At 45.0% G+C, this 25,553-nt stretch overlaps 1 long non-coding RNA gene across 1 annotated transcript in view; it reads left to right on the forward strand.

Annotated features, from left to right (window-relative positions):
• Positions 1 to 15,019: 15,019 nt before the first annotated feature.
• The window catches only part of LOC141139108 (uncharacterized), a 65,462-nt gene continuing 54,928 nt past the window's right edge, over positions 15,020 to 25,553 (forward strand). Inside the window, exon 1 of the long non-coding RNA XR_012243715.1 lies at positions 15,020 to 15,034. This is a non-coding gene — a long non-coding RNA (uncharacterized lncRNA). The remainder of the gene's footprint in view (positions 15,035 to 25,553) is intronic.

Below are 25,553 nucleotides of genomic sequence, written 5' to 3' on the forward strand. Positions count from 1 at the left end.
GACAGCACAACGTACAAGTGGCTATGAAGTTATACTCTTTAACACACAGAACCTTGAAATCAAATCATGCTCAGAGACAACACCACAAGTCAGGTTTCTAAACTCTCTCTTGTATCTTTCAGAAACTGATCCTATTCCTCAACATGACTGTAAGCAACAGCTTTTAGGATCTACTTCACCACGTTCTGATTTAAAAGACACTCCCAACCCTGATTACCTACATGTGTTTGTAGACGGTAGCTGTACACGCCCTGACGATCACACATACAAGACTGGTTACTCAGCTGTCATGCTCCCAGACATTATCTTAGAAAGTAAACCACTGCAAGTAACTTCAGCGCAACAAGCAGAACTAATTGCTCTTACTAGAGCATGTCAGCTCTTTGAAGGACAGGATGTGAATGTTTGCACAGATAGCATGTGAACGCTTTATTGAAAGCGCTCCTTCTTCCTCGCCACATTAAGGTAATTAAGGTTCGCAGGCACTCATATGATAAAACAGAAATAGCAAAAGGGAATGCACTCGCTGATAGGTTGATTTGTTAGGTATTCAATGGAAACTACACATCCCTTATCACCCCCAAAGTGCAGGAGCAGTAGAAAGATGAACAGAAATATTAAAGATAAATTAAAGAAAGCGACAGGAGGAACTTTGAGAAACTGATTAGCTTTTCTTCCCGCAATACTTTTCCAAATCCGTACCACACCCCATTCCAGAAACAGCTTATCCCCTTATGAGATATTAATGGGAAAACCAACAGAGGAAATAGACAGAAATAGGAGAGGAACCTAATCTATATTCTTTACAGGAAGAGTACATGAAAAACCTGGTAAGTAGCTTTACAGAAAATTATGACAAGGTAGCTGTCACCTTTCCTCCTCTCTCCACAGAACCAACACATCCTTTATACCCAGAGACAGGGTGTTGGTCAAGCAACTAGCAGCAAGATGACACAAGGGCCCGATCTTCCAAGGATCTTTTGAAGTATTGAGAGTTGCAAGAACAGCAGTCCTGACTGACCAGAGCCCACAATGAATCCACAAATCAAGGATAAAGAAAGCCCCTGATCACTGGAAAATATATGTCCACAGATGAAACAATGGATCTCTAATTCTCAATAACAAGAACCCCCTACAGACTCTGGTTCTCCCCCTGTTCCCCAAATGGGTGAAGTGACTTGCCAGATTTTTTTCCCCCTTTCCCCCCCTAAAAGAAACTTATCAATCTGCCTATCAGCTTTTTCAATGACATGTATAATATGTTCTTTTGTTTCTATGCTTTACACAAAACAGAGATGGTATAATGAATAATATTGGTGATCAATACAGACTTTTCATTTGTTATGATCAAAGGAGGGATTGTAAGGATGTTAGAGTGCTGCTTTAAGATATGTTATACAAGAAGAAATGTATTTTGTTTTCTTATGCAGAAAAATAGAAGTGCAAAGAATTTTTACGAGCTATGTACTTGAACAGGATGTACGTGTGGTTAGCCTGACATTTTATTATAGACAATGAATAACAAAGTTATAACGTGTTAGCAGTTGGGTGTCTGGAACATTGGCAGATTGCCTAGCATACGTGGTCACATATATATATAAACTTATATTTAGATATAGCCTGAGGGATATCTCTAGGCAGAATATGCAATTTATGACGTTTTATGCTTATTTTTTCATAAAGTCCTTGCTTCAATCTCATTGGCTGATAATAAGAGGGAGGTTTTTTTCTCTCTGTGTAAGTGTATAAGATATATGCAAACCCAGTAAACCATTGTAATTTTGATTCATCATCCCATGTGTGTGTCTTGATTAACCGATCGATCAGGGAGTTCTATCCATACACCCATAGGTCCAACCCGGGTTAAAAGGAGGGGCACACCTGACCATTAACCCTTTCATTCCTGGCTCCAGCAGTCATGGCGTGAACCACCTCTGGGCCTGCCCCTGCAAAGCTGAAAGAATCTCTGCTCCGATGTGGCTCCTGTACCCTAGACAGACCAGCTGAAGCACTGCATGGCATCTTTTAGCCTGACTCGTTGAATAGCCCCTTGAAAGCTTAGGGGGTACTGGTGGTTCATAGGACAATGCAGCACAGGAGGGCATGAAAAAGGAGGAGGAGGGGGTGGAGCTGACAAATCTTACATCATCACCACCAGCTGTATGGAGACGTGGCAAAATAAGTTTTAGCACTGAAACCTGTCCTACATCCTTCCAAGTTGCAAGCAGAGTTACCCAGTGTGCTGTGAATGAAATATATAGTCTCTGACAATGCTTGCTGGACCACGTTTCAGCAGTAATGTGGATCTTGCAGCTTACTGCCTTGCCACAACTTTGCCTTCCACATGACAGTACAGAGGTGGAATGGCCTTACATGCAAATAAATAGTGACTGGGAACCTGCCAGGTATGGCACATTCTGCAAATTCACGTGAGGGGGAGGAATTCACTAGACAGAAAGTCAGGAGTTGACTAGCCAGCAGCTTTGACAAGCTCGAAATTTGAAGCAGGGCATGAAGGTGGCAGTGACTGTATGTTTTTTTTTCACTGCAGCAGCTGGGGTAGAGAAATTTGCCTGCTATGGTCTATAGCTGGTGGTGTGCTGCTGGCAGACGTGCTGCAAGGACCTGTGACACCCTTCACTATACCATCATCCCTGTAAGTGGAGGCTGCTGAGAGGTCATCATGAGATATGGTGAGGATAGACATGAAAGGTGAGGAGTGAGGAGGTGCAGAATTGCATTCCTTTTGTGTGGCCTTCAGGTAAACTTGCCAATAGGCTAAGTGGTGGGAGGTTAAATGCTTTGTCAAGCATGTGGTACCTAAATGTCTGGTATGTTTGCTATGCTTGATCTGCTTGAGACAAAGCTTGCAAATGGCAACAGTGCGATCGGATGCACATGTGCGAAAAAAGGCCCAGGTAGCTGAGCTGTGGGAAGTGGACTGGGAGATAACAGCTCCACAATCTGATGGAATAGGGTGGCTGCTCTCTACCCTTCCATGATGTCTGCCTTGTTGGGGTTGTGACTCAACCTCACTTTCCTCCTCTGCGCTATCCGGCACCCAAGTCACGTCAGTGACCTCATCAGCATCCACACCTCCATCCTCATCATCACTGGAGCAAACTTGGCTACGCTGCGGCTGGGGAAACATGGCTGCCAATTTGTTGTTTACCAGCGTTCTCCCCTCTCTGTAGTCTAATGTTCCTACCTTCTTCAACCTCAGAACCAACATCAGAATTACGTAATGCCTGTGCATCGTCAATGAGCAGGTGGCTGATGCTGTGTTCAAATCAGCTGACTCCTCCATGCATGATGCTGGGGCTATAGCATCTTAGCATCTGTGGTGGACTGCACACTAGTCTCTGCTTGGTTGATAGAGGATGAGGAGGATAGGAGTGGTTTAGTAAGTCAGTCCACCACCTTCTCTGCATGTTGTGGCTGGATAGCACAGGCAATATCACCAAACAAAAAAAAAGTTCCCCTGACTGAGGACTGACCACGTCCACCTTTGCCTGTTGACACACATGCTGCTGACCCCCTCACAGTGCCATGGTGCCATGGGAATGTCTGCCTCTCCTTGTTGGCCTCCCAGGCATGATGGGGGGGGGGGCTTATTATTGAAAATTAAATAGAGGCTGGGAAATGTGTACTTGGATGCACTTTAATCAATGGAAGGTGGTGGTTGGTGGGCTTTAACTTGAGTAATCACTACTACACAGACCCACTCCACTGACACACTTCAATATACTGCAGTAAAACTGCACTGATACACTTCAATATACTGCAGTAAAACTGCGCTGATGAACTTCAATATACTGCAGTAAAACTGCACTAACACAATTCTATATACTGCAGTAAACATGCACTAATGCACTTCAATATACTGCAGTAAAAGTGCACTAACGCACTTCAATATACTGCAGTAAAAGTACCCTGACACACTTCAACTTCAATATACCGCAGTAAATGTGCACTAACACACTTCCATATATTACAGGAAAACTACACTGACTCACTTCAATATACTGCAGGAAAACTACACTAACTAACTAATTCAATATACTGCAGTAAATGTGCACTAATGCACACAATACACTGCCATAAAAATACCCTGACGCACTTCAATACACTGCCATAAAAGTACGCTGACGCACTTCAGTACACTGCCATAAAAGTACCCTGACGCACTTCAATATACTGCAGTAAACGTGCACAAACGCACTTCAATATACTGCAGTAAAGTGTATTAATGCACTTTAATATACTACCGTAAACGTGCACTACCGCACTTCAATATACTGCAGTAAACCTGCCCTTACACACTAAACTGACACTAAAGTAAAAATGAACGGTTGCACTACACTCATGGTCAAACTACACTGACACTAACTCACTAGTAGCAATTACCAGAGCCCTGTTCTATCTATCTCCACTCCAATATCACACTGCAAATGGCTGCTCTGGGTAGGAACCTTTATAGCGTGGGCTGGGACTATGAGCATTGAGCCATGATTGGAAGGAGTCACCATACCAGTGTCCAATCATGGCTCTGACAGTGCTATGTGCCCTGATTGGGCAAAATCTTCATTGCTCCAGCCAATCAGGCGTTTCAATGTACCGTGCAGTGCACAGTGTATTGTGGGTTGTTTGGCAGGCAGAACAAATGGTCGAAACGCACCGACAATTTGGGTGTTTGATGAATGGGCGAACAGGCAATGTTCGGCCCGAACTCATGCTCAGGCCAAATCGTTCACCCAACACTAATCCTGGCGGTCAACAGAGCCTCCAGCCTGCATTTGATCTCTATGTTATTACTAACATGAAAACTCACACTAAAGTAAAAATGAATGGTCACAATACACTCACAATCATACTACACTGACACTAAGTCGCTAGTAGCAATGAACAGAGCCCTGTTCTATCTATCTACATCTCCAATATCACACTGCAAATGGCTGCTCTGGGAAGGAACGGTTATAGTGTGGGCTGGGACTATGAACAATGAGCCATGAAAGAGTCATCATAACAGTGTCCAATCATGGCTCTGACAGTGCTAAAGGCCCTGATTGGGCAAAACCTTCATTGCTCCAGCCAATTGGGGCTTCCAATGTACTGTGCAGTGCACAGTGTATTGTGGGGTGTTCGGGGGGCAGAACAAATGGTCGAAACGCACCCACAATTTGGGTGTTTGATGAATGGGCGAACAGGCAATGTTCGGCCCAAACTCATGCTCAGGCCAAACTGTTCACCCAACTCTAATCCTGGTGGTCAACAGAGCCTCCAGCCTGCATTTAATCTCTATGTTATTACTAACATGAAAAACACATAATTGAGAATGAATCCAATAGCATTGGTAAATGGGGACCCCACCTGTCACTGACAGCCGGTATTGAGAGCTGTGTAAAGTTTAAGCTGCTGGCTCTTCAGTGGAAGTCATACATTAGTGCATCCTCTGTACTGGGAATCACATAAGGGATGTTAACACACTGATCACAGGTAACAGGAAAAAGTCCTCTATTCCATTACAGGTTTGATTTTCCTCTGCCTTTATTGGGCCTCAGAAGCCCAGTGGCAAGATTTTTGTCATATAGGTTGCAAGAATCAGAATGTCCAGAGGAGTTCCTGTTTCAGTAACCACTGCCTGCCAATAAATTGGAACCACTTTTGCAGCAAAAATACTTGTATGACCTCTGATTCATATAGTTATTAACTACATGTGTGTGTTTTTATTAAATGACAAGATTAAATACCTTTTCACACCCCACCGCTGTGCGGGCACATGACTACCCTCTGCTGGCTGGCTGACATCAGAGGGGAATCTTGGCCCCTCCCATTGCTCTCCTTCAGTGGCGACTGGTGTTTAAAATGTTTGGGGGGGCCCAAACAAACTGAAAAATTCTGAAATAAAAACATCAATTAGAGCCTCACTCTGCCCATCAAATGCAGCCACTGTGCCTATCAATTGCAGACTTACTGTGCCCATCAAACGCAGCCACTGTGCCCATCAATTGCAGCCACTGTACCATCAAACGCAGCCTCTGTACCATCAAATGCCGCCACTGTGCCCATTAATTGCCGCCACTGGGCCTATCAAGCGCAGCCACTGTGCCCATCAAATGCTGCCACTGTGCCATCAAATGCTGCCACTGTGCCCATCAAATGCAGCCACCGTGCCCATCAAATGCTGCCACTGTGCCCATCAAATGCAACCACTGTGCCCATCAAATGCTGCCACTGTGCACATCGTATGCTGCCACTGTGCCCATCAAATGTTGCTACTGTGACCAACGAATGTTGCCACTGTGCCCATCGAATACTGCCACTGTGCCCGTCGAATGCTGCCACTGTGCCATCGAATGCTGCCACTGTGGCCCCCCCGCCCGCTATCTGCCCAGCACTTACCCTGTCTCGGTGGGGCAGCGGGTGATGGTGGCAAGCGGTGTCCTCCATGCGTCTCCTCCCGTCCTTTCCTCCCATCCTCTCCTCCTGATAGGCGTCCAATCACAGCACCTGTGATTTCAGCCAATCAGGTGACTGATAACAGACCCAAGCACCTGATTGACGGAAGGGGTGGTTCAGTGTTAGGAAAGCGAATATTAATTTGATGTTCTAACAAACCTGGGTGAACTGCGAGCACCAAGCATGGCGCTCGCAGGTCACTTTTTTTTACGCCTATTAGAGCCTATGGCTCTAATAAGGTGCTTCAAAAACACCCTCCCCCCACTTTTATTAAGGTGCCCAGCACCTGAATTACCAGATTATTACCAGATTATTATTACCACATTATTCTGGAAGTGGTAATAGCAGGATGGTTCCAGTGTATTAACCAAACATCTGATTGTTTTGAACTTTCAAGTACCTTGCTCCTGCATAGAATAAGAAAGTGAGGAAAGGGAGCTTAGACATCAGAGCAGATACATACTGTAACTTGTGATTTTCACTGAACTTGGCAGAGCTCGTTGACAGCTAAATGGCAGAAATCAGCCTGGTACACTGTGGCCCCTTGCCAGGGGGGAGCCTAGCAGGGCACATATGGTCCCTGTCCCCTACCATTTCCACATTTTGATCCTAGCCACTTATCCGGTTGCTTGATGGGTTCTGGCAGGGATCAAGATGGACCCCCTCTCTACCCTGTCCTCCTGAGCCCCCCCGCCCCAAAGCACCTACCACTCCATGTTGAGGGCATGTGGCCTGGTATGGTTCAGGAGGAGGGGCCCTTGCTCTTCCCACTCTTTTCCTGGCCTTCCAGGCTGCATGCTTGGATAAGGGTCTAGTATAGATATTGGGGGGTGGGGCCCACACATTTTTTTTATTTTGTCATGGGGTTCCGATTAAAATCCAGACCAGACCCAAAGAGCCTGGTATGGACTGGAGGGACCCCACACCATTTTTTTTTTACTTTTTGTTGCCGGCATTTTTTTTTTTATCCAGCAAGCCCATTGACAGCTGATGGCTCATCGGTTGTTAAGGACGCCACGGCTGGCTTCCTGGCCCGCTCCTTAACAACCAGCTATTCACTGCACCCTGATTGGGCAAAGCTTTGGGCAAAGCCTCTCCATTTCTCCGATCACTCCCAAGGCGAGTCCCCCACAAAGTTCCAATTGGATGCCAAACAACAAACAATCCGCCAAATCACCCCACTGCCAGACTTCATACATCACTTCCAGAGACAATGAACAGTCTTTTGCGAGTTTTGTTTTTGTTGTTTTATTGGGGGATACAACTTGGATAGGGATAGGAATATGGGATGCCCATAGGATAAGTCATTGCCATCATATTTTAGAATTTAGTACATTCTGATCAAGTTAGAGCTAGAAGATGTAATATGCATACTGAATTAGATACGAATCTCCTCATGCATCTCCATGCAGACTGTTGTTCCTCCTGCAGCTCGACCTGCACAGACTACTACCTCTAAGAGTTCTCAATCCATCACCGTGTGTTGAATAGAGACACTGCTTTTAAATAGTAGGGGCCCACTCTGAAGCTTTACCAGTGACTCTGGTTGCCCGCCGCCACTAGGCCTGAGGCCTGCAGAACCTCTCCCCAGAGGCCCAGTGGGTTAAAAGCATATCTTCTAGGAAATATGGACTACTGTTCCCAGCCAGCCCAACTTGCAAATCATGTGCCCGCAGGCAACATCGACTTGACACAGATCTGAGTCCTTGATGAGGAACTTTGACTGGACTATGCCTACTGACAGTTTCACCTGCCCCTCTGCTCCAGGAGTTCCCTGCCATCCGACCGTGTGGTAGCAGAGATATTGCCAATGACCGTGTAGAGGCAATGTTCCCTCACAGCCCTCCCTGGGCCTCCTCCTGTGATCGGCACACCCCGCCCAGATGGAGATGACCTCCTGCTACTGTCTAACATGCCATTCCTCACTTCATTCAACTGATCCCCCCCCAAGTGGCATATCACCTCAGCTTATACATGAGGCCTGCCCCCTGCCAATACCAATTGGGGATTGGTCAGGGCTCACACACAAGCTGCCTGCCACTCCAATTCCAGGCCCAGCCCCTTTTCTAGAACATTCTCCTCAGAACAGGGGAGGTGCCTCAGAGCTGAAGTGCACCCACTGCTACTCTGACCACTCCCAGCCCCCATATTAAAACAGACAGGCCTAGCCTTCAGCATAGGCCTGCCTAAATTTGCCTGTGCTGGATAACCTAGTAAAAATAAACCTTACTAGCACCTACCTACTGGTAGAGGGTGCTACATTTATATATATATAGATATCTAGATATCTATATCTAGATATCTAGATATAGATATCTAGATATAGATATCTAGATATCTATATCTAGATATCTAGATATCTATATATACTCGTGGTAGAAGATGGATTGAGGGACTAGGAATGTGAGCCAAACTGACCTTTGGTTTCAATCCCAATCCCCAGAAATGATGTTATGAGGGACAACCACAAGAGGACCTAGAAAGAAGGGGGGGGTTCCATTAAGCCAAAAAAAGGATAAACAAATGATAACCTTATAAGGTTTGTCCCAGAATGAAGAGTTCTCACCTGGTTCCTTGTATATGTGTGTCTCCTTCCAGTGTTTCCACAAGTAATTGGACCGCTGAATGGAGACCTGCATTAACTGTAGTGTATATATGTGTGAGGGAGTCTGCTATGGTTGCCAGGGGAGGAGGAAGGAGGGATGCCTGAGGCCGCCCAAGTCGCCAGGATCACAGTAGTGGTACTATGTACTCCATACTCATTTACATAGGAGGGGGTTGTAATCTGGGGGACCCTTTATTTTTAAAGGGGGCTTCCAGATTCAGATAATACCCCCATAACCACAGGGCCAGGGCTGTGGGGAAGAGGCCCTTAGGTGCTATGCCAGGGGGTTCTCCCCATGTTAAGAGCCTGTGGCCTGGTATGTTTCAGGAAGGGGGTTGCTGCACGCTCATCCCCCCTTTCCTGGCCTACCAGGATGCATGCTTGGATAAGGGCCTGGTATGGAATTTGGAGAGGACCCCAAGCCATCTTTGAAAATGTTTTGGCATACGGCCCCTCTTAAAACCTGGCATGGATTTTTTTAAGGGACCCCCACACATTTTTTTTTACACGGGGTACCTCTTAAAATCTATACCAGACCCGAAGGGTCTGGCATGGATTGGGGGGGGGACCCCATGCTGTTTTTTTCAGTGACAGCTTTTTTTCAACTGACAGTCACCGCCTCTCTGCTCAGGCAACTGTGAGCCTTAGAGCTGGCTGGGGACAGATACAGCATAGAACCGATCCTGCATCCACATAGGTAAGTATGATTCTTAAAAAAAAAACATTCCCATGCGCAGAGATGCATAAAAAATGCAACCAAGTCAAACTGCATAATTGCACTGAAAATTGGGTCAAATCATAGCCTTACTAATGTAAAGCTACCCTACTGTAAGAGATTATTTCATGAAAATAGATAACGGGGTTATTAATTAGTAGATATGTATGGGTGATTTTTTTAAAATAAGGATATCATTTAGTGTATCTTTAGGCCTGACATTTCACACTATATAGCTATTTTTTGTTTTTGGAACACTATGTTGGCGCTTTAGGCTCCATGCACACTGGACGTTAAAATAATGTTATAAAAACGGCAGTAGCTTTGCAGTGAGTCTTTCAACGTTTTTTAGCATTTTTGCAATAGCGTTTATTAGCGTTTTTTAGCGTATTTCCGCATTAGGGTTTTTTAGTGTTTTTTTTCTCTTTTTTTCAATGGATCAAAAACGTTAAGCCACGTTTTTGAGCGTTTATCGATGTTTATCAGCGTTTATGAGCATTTGGCGTTTTTTGTGGTCAGAAAAATGACTCCTGAGAAAAAACAAGGAATAGGGGCGCCTCTGAGAAAATATCATAAAACAATTTATTACAATCATAATATCCACTCACATGAAAGAAAGAGGAGTCGTATACAGGAGCATGATCACGGCTGAGGAGATGATGATGTAGGACTGTAGCCAGCAGCATTTGCACTGTAGCTGATACACAATCAGGTCTAGGCAGGCAGGGGTGCAGATGGCTGAGCACAAACACAGTCTGATGTGATTCAGTGTTCCTGGCAGGTAGTAACTGCAGTCCGGTGGGTGGAGAGGGGGAGATCAGTCAGATACTGACAAGGGTGTCCGTGGGAGGAGAGGGGAAGGACATCCGGGCGGATGACTGAGCTGCGCTGTATCTCCACAGCGTTTGCACTGTCCCTGTGTAGTGGAGGGAGAGACACGGCCGTGTGTGTAGATCGAAAGCGAGGCTTGGAGTGCAGACACAGGCCGGCGCCGAGCCGTGACGTCATCAACATCCGACGCGTTTCTGAACTAGCTGGCTATGGATGGAAGAGAAAGCCACATTCCTTTCTCAAGCATGGGTTCTCAAGACACGGAGGAGTTTGATATAGGCAGAACAGAGGGCGGGATGGAGACACAGAAAAAATACACAAGGGGGAGGGAAGGGGACCAGAAGAAATATAAAATGGGGCAGTAAACATTAATTGAAAATTAAAAATTAGGAATAATGACTAATGAAAAACAACAAAGGCAGTGATATAGAGACACAGTAATGAGAAAAAAAATATATATATTTAAATAAATAAATTACTGGGGAATATGGAAAAAAGCACAAGATTAAGTTAAAGACACAATGTTGAAGGGGAGAGATGCATAATCCATATAAAACAGAGATGCATGCTGAATGCCATATAAAATAGGTATATGTGATTGATAAATAGGAATCTAAAAAATTAGGGGGGGGGGGGATAAATATTAATGTATATATGAACAATATACAATTAGAATATAAAGATTATATATATGTATATAAATGATGACATATAATAAGAGACAATCAACCTGATGCAGTAAAACTTTTTATGGGGCATCAAGGGTAAGTAAAAATAAGAATGAAAATAATAAGAGGGACCGTGGGCAGGGAAAAGGGGAGGGGGGGAAAGAGGAGGGGGGGGGGGGGAGGGGGGGGGGGAAAGGGGGGGAGGGGAGGGGAAGAGGAGAAAAAAAGAGGGGAGGAAAGAAGGGGCAAAAAGTTAGGGAGAGGAGGGGGGGGGAGGAAAAAAGGGGAAGGGGAGAAGGGAAAAACAAGGTCATGGGGACAGAACATGACATCATGCTACCTCCTGAGTTACCAATACTTACTGGAGACACCAGGAGCGAACCCGCCACCCCCATATATTTAAAAAAGATAAAGAAATGAAACCTGTGGTGAAAATGAGTTTTTTAAAACGTTCAGCTTGGGTCATAGATTTGGAGATTTGCTCGATGACCCAAACTTCAAGACCAATGGTGGATTTTTTGTGATGCTCAGCAAAGTGACGGGGGACGATATGCAAGTCTTTGCACCATCGATGAGTCGTCGGTGCTGGCCAAATCGTTGCCTCAGGGGGCAGGTGGTTCGTCCCACATAAATCAACCCACAAGGGCACTTTAAACCATATACAACAAACTCAGATGAGCAGTTGTAGAACTGATCTAGTTGGTATGTTTTGCCTTTAGAATCAAAGGATTTTTTTCCATGCTGAACAAACGAACAGGTTTTGCAGCGGGTCTTTTTACATTGGTAGATGCCCACTAAGGGTATGAGATTAATGGGGTTGGGAGCGGTTTGGTCTGAGGGAAATTTGCTCTGAGCGATTTTGTTTTTCAAAGATGGGGCTTTGCGGTAGGTAATCCTAGGTATTGGTGGGAGAATGGTTTTGAGGAGAGGATCTTGCTGCAGGATATTCCAATGTTTATAAAAAATGTTTTCCATTTTTTTGTATTGAAAGTTGAAGGTAGTTATAAATCTCATAGAGTGATCTAGTGTGGCTTCCCTTTCTTTTTTGGTAGGTTTGCCTTTGGAGTAGAGGTCACAAGCTTGATCCACTAACTCTTTGGGGTATTCTTTGTCGGCGAACTTCTTTTTTAGTGTGATGCTCTGGGTGTCATAGTCAGTGTCTAGGGTACAATTTTGTCTTAGACTTGGGTTTATTCTGTTTGGCAAGAAAGAACCTTTTTAAGGTCAAATTACGAATATACCTATTAAGGTCTTTAAACAGAAGAAAGCGGTTGGGCTTATTTATGGGAGCAAAATTAAGTCCTTTACTTAGTAAGCTAATATCTGCAGGGGAAAGCTGGAAGGAAGATAGATTGAAAATTTTTACAGTTTGCGGAGTTTTAGTGTGTACAGTCTTGGACTTGTTGCGTCCTCCTCTGCAACCTCTCCGGTGAGTTTTCTTTTTCTCCGGTTGGTCGAGGAAGACTTGGGGCTAAAAAAGCCGCAGGATCAGAAGTTATGGAAGGGGGGGGGATCCTGTGGCTTTTTTAGCCCCTAGTCCTCCTCGAACCAGCTGGAGAAAAAGAAAACTCATCTTACATAATAATCCCTACTCATCCCACATTGTATTTTTTGGCCGTTATATAGACAACCTAATTGTAATCTGGGACGGCCCCACTGATTTCATTATCTCATTTGTAGATCATTGCAATCATAACCCCTACAGCTTATCTTTCACACATGTCTCTGATTCCAGCGGTTTGGCCTTTTTGGACCTGGAATTGAGCCATGTGGGTGAAACCATCATTGCCAAGAATTACACTAAACCCACAGCTGGCAACTCCTTCCTACACTACAGGAGTTGCCACTACCCTAAATGGACTAATAACATACCCAAAGGCCAGTTTTGTCGTCTAAGACGAAATTGTACCCTAGACATTGACTACGACACCCAGAGGATCACACTAAAAAAGAAGTTCGCCGACAAAGAATACCCCAAAGAGTTAGTGGATCAAGCTTGTGACCTCTACTCCAAAGGCAAACCTACCAAAAAAGAAAGGGAAGCCACACTAGATCACTCTATGAGATTTATAACTACCTTCAACTTTCAATACAGAAAAAATGGAAAACATTTTTTATAAACATTGGAATATCCTGCAGCAAGATCCTCTCCTCAAAACCATTCTCCCACCAATACCTAGGATTACCTACCGCAAAGCCCCATCTTTGAAAAACAAAATCGCTCAGAGCAAAATTTTTTCAGACCAAACCGCTCCCAACCCCATTAATCTCATACCCTTAGTGGGCATGTACCAATGTAAAAAGCCCCGCTGCAAAACCTGTTCGTTTGTTCAGCATGGGAAAAAATCCTTTGATTCTAAAGGCAAAACATACCAACTAGATCAGTTCTACAACTGCTCATCTGAGTTTGTTGTATATGGTTTAAAGTGCCCTTGTGGGTTGATTTATGTGGGATGAACCATCTGCCCCCTGAGGCAACGGTTTGGCCAGCACCGATGACTCATCGAGGATGGCAAAGACTTGCATAGTGTCCCCCGTCACTTTGCTGAGCATCACAAAAAATCCACCACTGGTCTTGAAGTTTGGGTCATCGAGCAAATCTCCAAATCTATGACCCAAGCTGAATGTTTTAAAAAACTGTGCATGAGAGAGACTTTTTGGATATATTGCCTTGATGTCCTCTCGCCCGGCGGCCTCAATGAAGGTATAAAAATAGCCACAGTACTATAGTCTTTCTTGCTCCACATTTTATTAGTTATTGCAGCCAATACTATGTATTCTGATGATACCATACTTTTTAATAATTTATATTTATATGTATATCCTTGTCATTTTCACCACAGGTTTAATTTCTTTATCCTTTTTAAATATATGGGGGTTCGCTCCTGGTGTCTCCAGTAAGTATCGGTAACTCAGGAGGTAGCATGATGTCATGTTCTGTCCCCATGAACTTGTTTTTCCCTCCCCCCCTCCCCTTTTTTCCCCCCCCCCCCCTCCTCTCCCTAACTTTTTGCCCCTTCTTTCCTCCCCTTTTTTTTTCTCCTCTTCCCCTCCCCCCCCCCCCTTTCCTCCCCCTTCCCCTCCTTTCCTCCCCCCTCCCCTTCCCCCCCCTCCCCTTTTCCCTGCCCACGGTCCCTCTTATTATTTTCATTTTTATTTTTACTTACCCTTGATGCCCCATAAAAAGTTTTACTGCATCAGGTTGATTGTCTCTTATTATATGTCATCATTTATATACATATATATAATCTTTATATTCTAATTGTATATTGTTCATATATACATTAATATTTATCCCCTATCCCCCCCCCCCTTTTTTTAAATTCCTATTTATCAATCACATATACCTATTTTATATGGCATTCAGCATGCATCTCTGTTTTATATGGATTATGCATCTCTCCCCTTCAACATTGTGTCTTTAACTTAATCTTGTGCTTTTTTCCATACTCCCCATACTCCCGCTGGAGATACAGCGCAGCTCAGCCATCCGCCCGGACGTCCTTCCCCTCTCCTCCCATGGACACCCTTGTCAGTATCTGACTGATCTCCCCCTCTCCACCCACCGGACTGCAGTTACTACCTGCCAGGAACACTGAATCACATCAGACTGTGTTTGTACTCAGCCATCTGCACCCCTGCCTGCCTGGACCTGATTGTGTATCAGCTACAGTGCAAATGCTGCTGGCTACAGTCCTACATCATCATCTCCTCAGCCCTGATCATGCTCCTGTATACGACTCCTCTTTCTTTCATGTGAGTGGATATTATGATTGTAATAAATTGTTTTATGATATTTTCTCAGAGGTGCCCCTATTCCTTGTTTTTTCTCAGCTATTGGAACTCGCTTTTGGTTTCTTGGTGGCTGCTCTGACTGACATAGCGATTTTACACTACTAGTGTACATATATGTACATACATCCATGCCCCTGGACTATTGGGTACTACGCTCTGAGGTATCTGCACATTGCACCTTTTTACTTGTTCAGAAAAATGACTCCTGAACGCAATTTTATGGTGTTCAGAAAACAGCCCATAAACTCCATTGCTGATAAACATCCAAAAATGTTCATGTGTGCATGGACACATAGGATAACATAGAGGGGAGTTCAATGGCTGCAATTGACTGACACAGTGGCTGCAATTGACTGGCACAGTGGCTTTATTTGGCGGGGCACATGGCTGCAATTGACTGGCACAGTGGCTGCAATTGACTGGCATAGTGGCTTCATTTGGTGGGGTACAGTGGCTGCAATTGACTGGCACAGTGGATGCAATTGACTGGCACAGTGGCTTCATTTTATGGGGCACAGTGGCTGCAATTGATGGGGCACATTGGCTGCAATTGACGGGCAATGTGGCTTCATTTGATGGTCACAGTGGCTGCAATTGACGGGGCACAGTGGCTGCAATTGACTGGCAGAGTGGCTTCACTTGACGGGCACAGTGGCTGCAGTTTATGGGCACAGTGGCTGCAATTGACTGGCACAGTGGCTTCATTTGACGGGGCACAGTGGCTGCAATTGAAGGGGTACAGTGGCTGCAATTGACTGGCAGAGTGGCTTCACTTGACGGGCACAGTGGCTGCAATTTATGGGCACAGTGGCTGCAATTGACTGGCACAGTGGCTTCATTTGGCAGGGGAACAGTGGCTGCAATTGACTGGCACAGTGGCTGCAATTGACTGGCACAGTGGCTGCTATTGACTGGCACAGTGGCTTCATTTGACAGGGCACAGTGGCTGCAATTGATGGGGTACTGTGGCTGCAATTGACGGGGCACAGTGGCTGCAATTGACAGGGCACAGTGGCTTAATTTGACGGGGCACAGTGGCTACAATTGACTGGCACAGTGGCTTCATTTGGTGGGGAACAGTGGCTGCAATTGATGGGCACAATGTCTTCATTTGATGGGGCACAGTGGCTGCAATTGACAGACACAGTGGCTGTATTTGATGAGTCACAGTGGTTGCATTCGACGGGGCACAGTGGCTGCAATTGATGGGCACAGCGGCTTCATTTGATGAGGCACAGTGGCTGCAATTGGGGGCACAGTGGCTGCAATTGATGGGGCACAGTGGCTGCATTTGATGGGGCACAGTGGCTACATTTGATGGGGCACAGTGGCTGCATTTGATGGGGCACAGTGGCTGCATTTGACGGGGCACAGTGGCTTCATTTGACGGGGCACAGTGGCTTCATTTGATGGGGCACAGTGACTGCAATTGATGGCACAGTGGCAGTATTTGATGAGGCACAGTTGTTGCATTTGATAGGGCACAGTGGCTGCATTTGATGGGCACAGTGGCTGCATTTGATGGGGCACAGTGGCTGCATTTGATGGGGCATTTATTATTATTTATTTCCACGGAGCCTGCAGAGCATTGCACCCAGTTGTATTTTCCCTGGGTGGGGAAATGAAACCATGTTTTACATTGTACATCCCTATACACCATGTGCCCTATAAAAGGGGATGGGCATTAAGGTGTATATATACAGACTAAACCCCTCCAAAATCTTGATATACCAAACATGTATGAAGGGCAATGGTGTGCACTAAACAATGTACACTCTGGGCTCAAGATGGGATAGGTTCTCGAACACTGTAACTTCTGTCTCAGCGCATGTGCAAGATTTACATAATCCTGAACTTAATGTGTCTCTGGATTGCTTTTCAGTGGTGTTATCTTGACACCTGGCCAAAAAGCAATGATAGAGACTGGGGACAGTGGTCAGTTTGGGAAGAGTGCACCAGGACCTGCGGCAGAGGAGTCGCTTCATCTATAAGACATTGTGACAGTCCAGACTCGGAGTAAGTAAAGTAAGTCCCTCTCTCTCTCTCTGATTTTTTTGCTTTTCATGGGCACAGTGGCTGTATTTGATGGGGCACAGTGGCTATATTTGATAGGGCACAGTGGCTGCATTTGATGGGGCACAGTGGTTGACTGGCACAGTGGCTGCATTTGAAGGGGCACAGTGACTGCAATTAATGGCACAGTGGCTTCATTTGACTGTCCCTTGGCTAATTTTAAATAAACTTAGGCTTTAAGGGGGCAAGAGCAGGTAGGTCAGTGCATGTCAGGTAGGTCAGTGTGGGTCAGTGTATGTCAGATAGGTAGGTCAGTGCGTGTCAGGTAGGTGATTGCATGTCAGGTAGGTCAGTGCATGTCGGGTAGGTCAGTGCATGTCAGGTAGGTCAGTGTATGTCATGTAGGTCAGCGTATGTCAGCTAAGTAGACAAGAAAAGAAGGAGGGAGCACCGACCTAGTGCATTACCACTGGTAAAGCTTTATTAAAGCATTAAAACAGCAAGATGCATACTCACAAACGAGCATTCATAAAAGGCTTTGACAAGGGAGCAGATGCGCTGTTCTGAAGATCGACACACCAGGACCTATTGTCGAGAGGGTCAAACCAATAAGAATGGCCATCAGCCAGTGTGTGTCAGGTAGGTCAGTGCGTGTCAGGTAGGTCAGTGCGTGTCAGGTAGGTCAGTGTGTGTCAGGTAGGTCAGTGTATGTCAGGTAGGTCAGTGTGAGTTAGTGTATATCAGATAGCTAGGTCAGTGTGTGTCAGGTATGTCTGTGCATATCAGGTAAGTCAGTGCGTGTCAGGTAGGTCAGTGTGGGTCAGGTAGGTCAGTGTGTGTCAGCCAGGTAGGTCAGTGTGTGTCAGATCAGAGGCGTGTCTAGTGAAAATTGTAGATTCTAGAACTGAAACTGCGCCCCTGTCAAAACATTTGAAACCTATCTTTCAGATAACCTTAACAAAAAAAACAGCTAACAAAACTACAAGTCAAACTTTTTAATCTTCCAATTAACACATTATGGATTGGCACTACATACAAATTACAACTGCACCTTCCTTGCTTTCACTAATGCAAACTGGTCTATGATGTGCTCAAAGTCAGTTTTTTCTGTTTCTTCTCTTTCTACACTCAGCAGAGCAAGATCACAGAGTCTGTCTTGACTCATGGAGGCTCTCAAATACGAAAGTATTAGTTTTAACTTGCTAAATGATCTCTCACAGCTGGCGATGGAAATTGCAATAGTTAGCATTATCTGAACAGCAATGCGAAGATTAGGGAAGACACTCTCATCTCCATATTGAACAATAAATTCGAGAAGCTCTTTAGGTCTTGATATTTTCATGTTGGCCCGACTTAATAGCAACATTCTGCAATCCAAAATTTCTTCATATAGCTGCTGTGCATCAATATCAGAGCTGTAGAATTTGCCCAAATGTTCACACTTCTTTTTTAGGTCATTATTGTAGGCGCCGTAACACAGTCCCTCGAGAAGGAACCCAAACTTGGCGTCAGTGTCATGCAAACGGGTGAACCTTTCATCCATTTCTCTGTGAAGACGGTCGAGTGTACCCTTCATGACTCTTTCCATCTCCTCCTTGGCTGATAACCCAGCATCTCTTGAGTTCTCACCAGGCATTCATTTCCTTCGTCTCTGATGTCTTTCAACTTCAATATTCCAGTCTTGACAGAGACTGAATCCTTCTTCAAGTGACTCACTGACTAACACTTCTCTGTCATCATCAAAATGATCTCGGAGGGCTTTCAAATCCAGGGCAGCATCGTGGAAGTTCATGCTAGGATCCTGCAGCCTCTTTTGAATACGGTCAATGCGAATGAGCACTTTGTTCCAAAATTCTACCAAATTCAGAAAATCGTAACTCAACATGTGGTTATACAGCTGTCTTGCATCACTTCTTGTCTCACTGGTCTCATTTTCATTGTCTGTCATGTCCTGAAGAACTTGAACTATCTGCTCAAAGTAGTTGTTGATGGGCTTCACTGCTTCTGTCCTTGCACTCCACCTTGTTTCGGACTCTGACTTAAGAACCATAGGCACAGCGTTTTTGAGTTTTTCCCAGTGCTGTGTTGAACGAGAGAAAAACAGAGAGCTTTGATGGTGCCAAAAAACTTGACCATCACTGTATCCTGCTTGGCTGCATGTACACCCACCAAGTTGAGAGAGTGATTGTTGCAATTCACAAACACTGCCAGGTTGTTTTTTTCACTTATTCTTTGATGAACACCACTTTTGTGTCCAGCCATCACAGCAGCGTTGTCATAGCACTGTGACCGACAATCTTGTTTCAAGATGTCTTCAACCAAGCTCTCAGCATCCTTCTGGCTTATCTTTATAAATCCAAGGAAGGACTCTCTAACACGGACCGTTTTCCTCTCAAAATCAACTTCCATGTACCTCACTACTTCTGACATCTGCTCACGGTGTGCCTGATCAGGAGTTGAGTCAAACATAAGACCATAGTACTTGGCCTTACGAATGCTTCTCAGTAAATTCTGGTGAACAGTAGATGCCATCATGTGAATGAATTCATTCTGAACACCTGGTGAAAGATAAGACGTGGATCCAGGATGACTTTCCACATGACTGAGTTGTTCTTTCATGACAGGGTCAAAGATGGCCAGTAGTTTCAGTAGGCCAAGGAAATTTCCCATATTGGAGTCATCATCCAGCTGAAGTGACTCCCTATGTCCTCGCAAAGCCAGGTTCTGAGTCGCGAGGAATTTTATGCAATGAAGGATTCTCCTCAAGATATCACGCCACTTCTGCTTTTCCTTCTCAATCTGTGACTGAAGTTCAACGTCAATAACTCCTCTGTTTTCAGCTAAATTTCTTTCCATTTCTTTCCACTGTGTAAAGCACTCCCGATGGTTCTTAGCATTTTCATGAACACTAATCCTTTCAGGTGCTTTCCATTGGAGGAATCCACTTTCCTGCTCCAATGAGGATTGATGGTCTGACCGGGAATAGAGAAGACAACAGATACAAAATGTAGACTTTTTAAAAGGGGAATAGACCAGCCAAAAGCGGTTATTTGTTGGTAGGAAAGGCCCCTCACTGTTCTGGAAATACTTTGAACCCAGCTTTATTATTTTTGTTCTCAATGCGTCAGGCAGAATTGCTTTTCCAGATTTCTTGTCGAACTTCAGAAGTCCAATGTCATGCTGTTCAATAACTTCTGGTAAGACAGTTTGAGTTTGAGGCTCTTCAACACCATCCAATTCACCAGATTCAGCATCATCGGGTTCAATCTCATCAATAAACACAGCATCGCCGCCACCATCGTCTTCCCCTTTTGTCATGTTCAAGTTCTCTCTGCCCTCCTCACTTCTAATCTCTTCATACTCAGATTTATCTGACTTGACTTCCTCCTCGGCTTGTGATGCATTTGTACTTGATCTACCTTCAGATTCTAATAAACTTGTAGCAGGTGCAGGGAACTCCATGGAAGGTGTCAAACAACTTGTTCCAGGCTTTTCAAAGAAGGTCATGAAGAACTTGCTTGACTTCTTGGCTTCCTCTGCCTCCAACTTTCGTCTCTTCCGTCCTTCAGCGCCACTTTCCTTCTTCTTCATCAAGAAAGGTTTCATGGTTTTGCCATACACCTGAAGATTGATAGAAGTGGGCTGTCAGGCTGATGCTCTCCAATTTTGTCGCTGGGCTCTCCAATTTTTTAATTAGTTATTTTAAAGAAGAACACACATATATATATATATACATATATATATATATATATATATATACACACACACACACATACACACATATAATTAATATACTCAAAGACATACACTTTCACTGACAATGACCCATACACTCAAATACACATGCTGACTGGCACACACACAATAGCCCGCGGGCACACACTGATACAAAAATCACTGATGATGCCAACCCACTGGCACACTCACACTCATTAAAATACATTGGTGCACACAGTAACTCATACAAAAACAATGACACACACTAACACACAATCAAGGGACACTGGAGACAGACAGAGAGGGACGCAGTGCGACAAGGACAGAGGATTTTTGACACCCCAGGTGAAACCTCATTTTGTCCCCCCCCCCTCCACCCCTGACTCTGCCCATAAATGCGGCCACACCAGCACCCAAAAATGCACTTACATCAGCACCCATGAATACAGTAACATCAGCACCCACAAATGCAGTAACACCAGCACCCATAAATACAGTAACATCAGTACCCATAAATGCAGTAATATCAGCACCCATAAATGCAGTAACATCAGTACCCATAAATGCATTAACATCAGTACCCATAAATGCAGTAATATCAGCACCCATAAATTCAGTAACATCAGCACCCATAAATACAGTAACATCAGTACCCATAAATGCAGTAATATCAGCACCCATAAATTCAGTAACATCAGCACCCATAAATGCAGTAACATCAGTACCCATAAATGCATTAACATCAGCACCCATAAATGCAGTAACATCAGCATCCATAAATGCAGTAACATCAGCACCCACAAATGCAGTAACATCAGCACCCACAAATGCAGTACATCAGCACCCATAAATACAGTAACATCAGCACCCATAAATACAGTAACATCAGTACCCATAAATGCAGTAACATCAGCACCCATAAATGCAGTAACATCAGCACCCATAAATGCGGCCTCACCAGCACCCAAAAATGCAGTAACATCAGCACCCATAAATGCGGTCTCACCAGCACCCATAAATGCAGTAACATCAGCACCCATAAATGCAGTAACATCATCACCCACAAATGCAGTAACATCAGCACCCACAAATGCAGTAACATCAGCACCCACAAATGCAGTAACATCAGCACCCATAAATACAGTAACATCAGTACCCATAAATGCAGTAACATCAGCACCCAAAAATACAGTAACATCAGCACCCATAAATGCGGCCTAACCAGCACCCAAAAATACAGTTACATCACAACCCATAAATGCGGCCTTACCAGCACCCAAAAATACAGTAACAACAGCACCCATAAATGCGGCCTCACCAGCACCCAAAAATACAGTAACAGCACCCATAAATGCAGTAACATCACACCCATAAATGCAGTAACATCAGCACCCATAAATGCGGTCTCACCAGCACCCAAAAATACAGTAACATCAGCACCCATAAATGCGGCCTAACCAGCACCCAAAAATACAGTAACATCACCGCTCCTCCACTGCTCCTGCCCATTGAAAACAATGGGGCAGCACCGCCATACCGCCGGCAAAGCGCTGCTGCAGCGGCATTTTGCGGGTGGATTTACCCCCTTTTCGGCCGCTAGCGGGGGGTTAAAATCGCCCCGCTTGTGGCCGAATAGCGCTGCTAAAACGACGGTAAAGCGGCGCTACAATAGCGCCGCTTTCCCGCTGACACCCAGGGCAGCTCAGTGTGAAAGGGGTCTATGTCATCATCATGTGCGATTGTGTGTGTATGCCAGGCCCAAGCAGAAGCAAGTAGCCAATCAAATATAGTGCTCAATATGGATTAAATAAATATGCTTAGCCATTGATATCATAAATAAAGTGTAATAAAGTGATTTGTGCAACAGCAGGTACTACTAACACAAATCACTTTTTTACACTTTATGATATCTATGGCTAAGCATATTTATTTAATCCAAATTGTTTGAGTACTAGATTGCTTGCTTTGCAGTTGGTGCTGGTTACTGGTACACTGTACACATGCACATGATGATCAATATCGTGGTGACAAGTGTTGTACAGTACTAGTACCTGCTGCTGCCTGGGGGGGTTCCAATTGTTTTTCTTCTCTCCGATGTCTCTCTCTTCTCCTGGTCTCCAGCCTCCATGTTCGGGTGTCAGAACATCACACAGACCCGGCCCGAGAGTCCCACCAGGAGAGAAGCTGAAGCAGCTGCGCAGAGGAGGGTAGGCGGAGCATTAGGCCTCCCCCAGTTACAGTATCTCAACGTAGACGTCCCGGGCGCTCGCTCTGTCGCCAGACCAACTCATTGGCCGCCATGGGGGGCGCCTGTTGCTAGCTTCCCTCCTGACCTCCTCACTTGTTCATTTGCTGTGCCAGCGCTGCGCTCCAGTAGGCCGGTCGTGGCGCCGGGGACAAGATTAGAGGGGAAGGCGGCTGTGCGAGGACGGGTGGGACTTTATTTTTTGTGCAGGGGGGGACAGCTTTTTTGCCGCCCCCCCCCGTATGGTGCCCATGGCACTTGCCATGGCTGCCATATCCTAGATACGCCTCTGTGTCAGATAGGTCACATACCTCCCAACTTTTTGAGATGGGAATGAGGGACACCTATCAGCAATAGTATGCAGGCATAGGACACAATCCCTGCCACGCCCCCTTAAAGGGGAATTGTACAAAAAAACAAGATTGATTAAGCCCACAAGTGCTTTTTTACCACTACTATTCCTTTATATTGGCTTTTGGAATTTACAAATGCAGCAATTCAGAAATCAGATGAAAGGTTTAGTGCTGGAAAACACTTTTTTATAGATAAAAAGTGCATTTAAAAACACCTATATAGATCAGACCAAGATGTGGGAAATGAGAAGGAATGAGGGACAGAGGGACATTGCTCGAAATCAGGGACAGTCCCTCGAAATCAAGGACAGTTGGGAGCTATGAGTTCAGTGTGTGTCAGGTAGGTCACTGTGTGTCAAGTAGGTCAGAGCATGTCAGGTAGGTCAGTGTATGTCAGCTTAGGTAGGTCAGTGTGTGTCAGGTAGGTCAGTGTGTGTCAGGTAGGTCAGTGTATGTCAGCTTAGGTAGGTCAGTGTGTGTCAGGTAGGTAAGTGCGTGTCGGGTAGGTCAGTGTGGGTCAGTGTATATGAGATAGGTAGGTCAGTGTGTGTCAGGTAGGTCAGTGCATGTCAGGTAGGTCAGTGTGTGTCAGGTAGGTCAGTGTGTGTCAAGTAGGTCAGTGTGTGTCAAGTAGGTCAGTGCGTGTCAGGTAGGTCAGTGCGTGTCAGGTAGGTCAGTGTATGTCAGCTTAGATAGGTCAGTGTGTGTCAGGTAGGTAAGTGAGTGTCAGGTAGGTCAGTGTGGGTCAGTGTATAAGAGATAGGTAGGTCAGTGTGTGTCAGGTAGGTCAGTGCGTGTCAGGTAGGTCAGTGTGTGTCAGGTAGGTCAGTGTGTGTCAGATAGGTAGGTCAGTGTATGCCAGGTAGGTCAGTGTATATCAGGTAGGTCAGTGCATGTCAGGTAGGTCAGTGCATGTCAGTTAGGTAGGTCAGTGCGTGTCAGGTAGGTCAGTGTGAGTCAGTGAATCTCAGATAGGTAGGTCAGTGTGTGTCAGGTAGGTCTGTGCATGTCAGGTAAGTCAGTGCGTGTCAGGTAGGTCAGTGTGTGTCAGATAGGTCACATACCTCCCAACTTTTTGAGATGGAAATGAGGGACACCTATCAGCAAAAGTAAAACAAGATTGATTAAACCCACAAGTGCTTTTTTACCACTACTATTCCTTTATATTGGCTTTTGGAATTTACAAATGCAGCAATTTAGAAATCAGATAAAAGGTTTAGTGCTGGAAAACACTTTTTTATAGATAAAAAGTCGATTTTATATACATCTATATATAGATCAGACCAAAATGAGGGACAAATGAGGGGGAATGAGGGGCAGAGGGACAGTCCTTCGAAATCAGGGACATTTGGGAGCTATGAGTTCAGTGTGTGTCAGGTAGGTCAGTGCATGTCTGGTAGGTCAGTGTGGGTCAGTGTATATCAGCTTAAGTAGGTCAGTGTGTGTCAGGTAGGTCAGTGCGTGACAGGTAGGTCATTGTGTGTCAGGTAGGTCAGTGTATGTCATATAGGTAGGTCAGTGTGTGTCAGGTAGGTCAGTGCATGTCAGGTAGGTCAGTGTATGTCAGCTAGGTCAGTGTGTGTCAGGTAGGTCAGTGTATGTCAGGTAGGTCAGAGTATGTCAGGTAGGTCAGTGTTTGTCAGGTAGGTCAGTGTACATGTAGGTCAGTGTATGTCAGGTAGTTCAGTGTATGTCAGCCAGATAGATCAGTGTATGTCAGGTAGGTCAGTGTATGTCAGGTAGGTCAGTGTGTGTCAGGTAGCTCAGTTTATATGTAGGTCAGATAGGTAGGTCAATGTATGTCAGGTAAGTCAGTGTGTGTCAGGTAAGTCAGTGTATGTCAGTGTATATCAGATAGGTAGGTCAGTGTGTGTCATGTAGGGCATTGTATGTCATGTAGGTCAGTGTATGTCAGGTAGGTCAGTGTATGTCAGCCAGATAGGTCAGTGTATGTCAGGTAGGTCAGTGCGTGTCAAGTAGGTCAGTGTGCGTCGGATAGGTCAGTGTACATAAATGTCAGATAGGTAGGTCAGTGTATGTCAGGTAGGTCAGTGTATGTCATGTAGGTCAGTGTATGTCAGGTAGGTCAGTGTATGTCAGCCAGATAGGTCAGTGTATGTCAGCCAGATAGGTCAGTGTATGTCAGGTAGGT

The sequence above is a fragment of the Aquarana catesbeiana genome, linkage group LG04, assembly GCF_042186555.1.
Source record: "Aquarana catesbeiana isolate 2022-GZ linkage group LG04, ASM4218655v1, whole genome shotgun sequence".
In the NCBI taxonomy this organism is placed as follows: domain Eukaryota; kingdom Metazoa; phylum Chordata; class Amphibia; order Anura; family Ranidae; genus Aquarana; species Aquarana catesbeiana.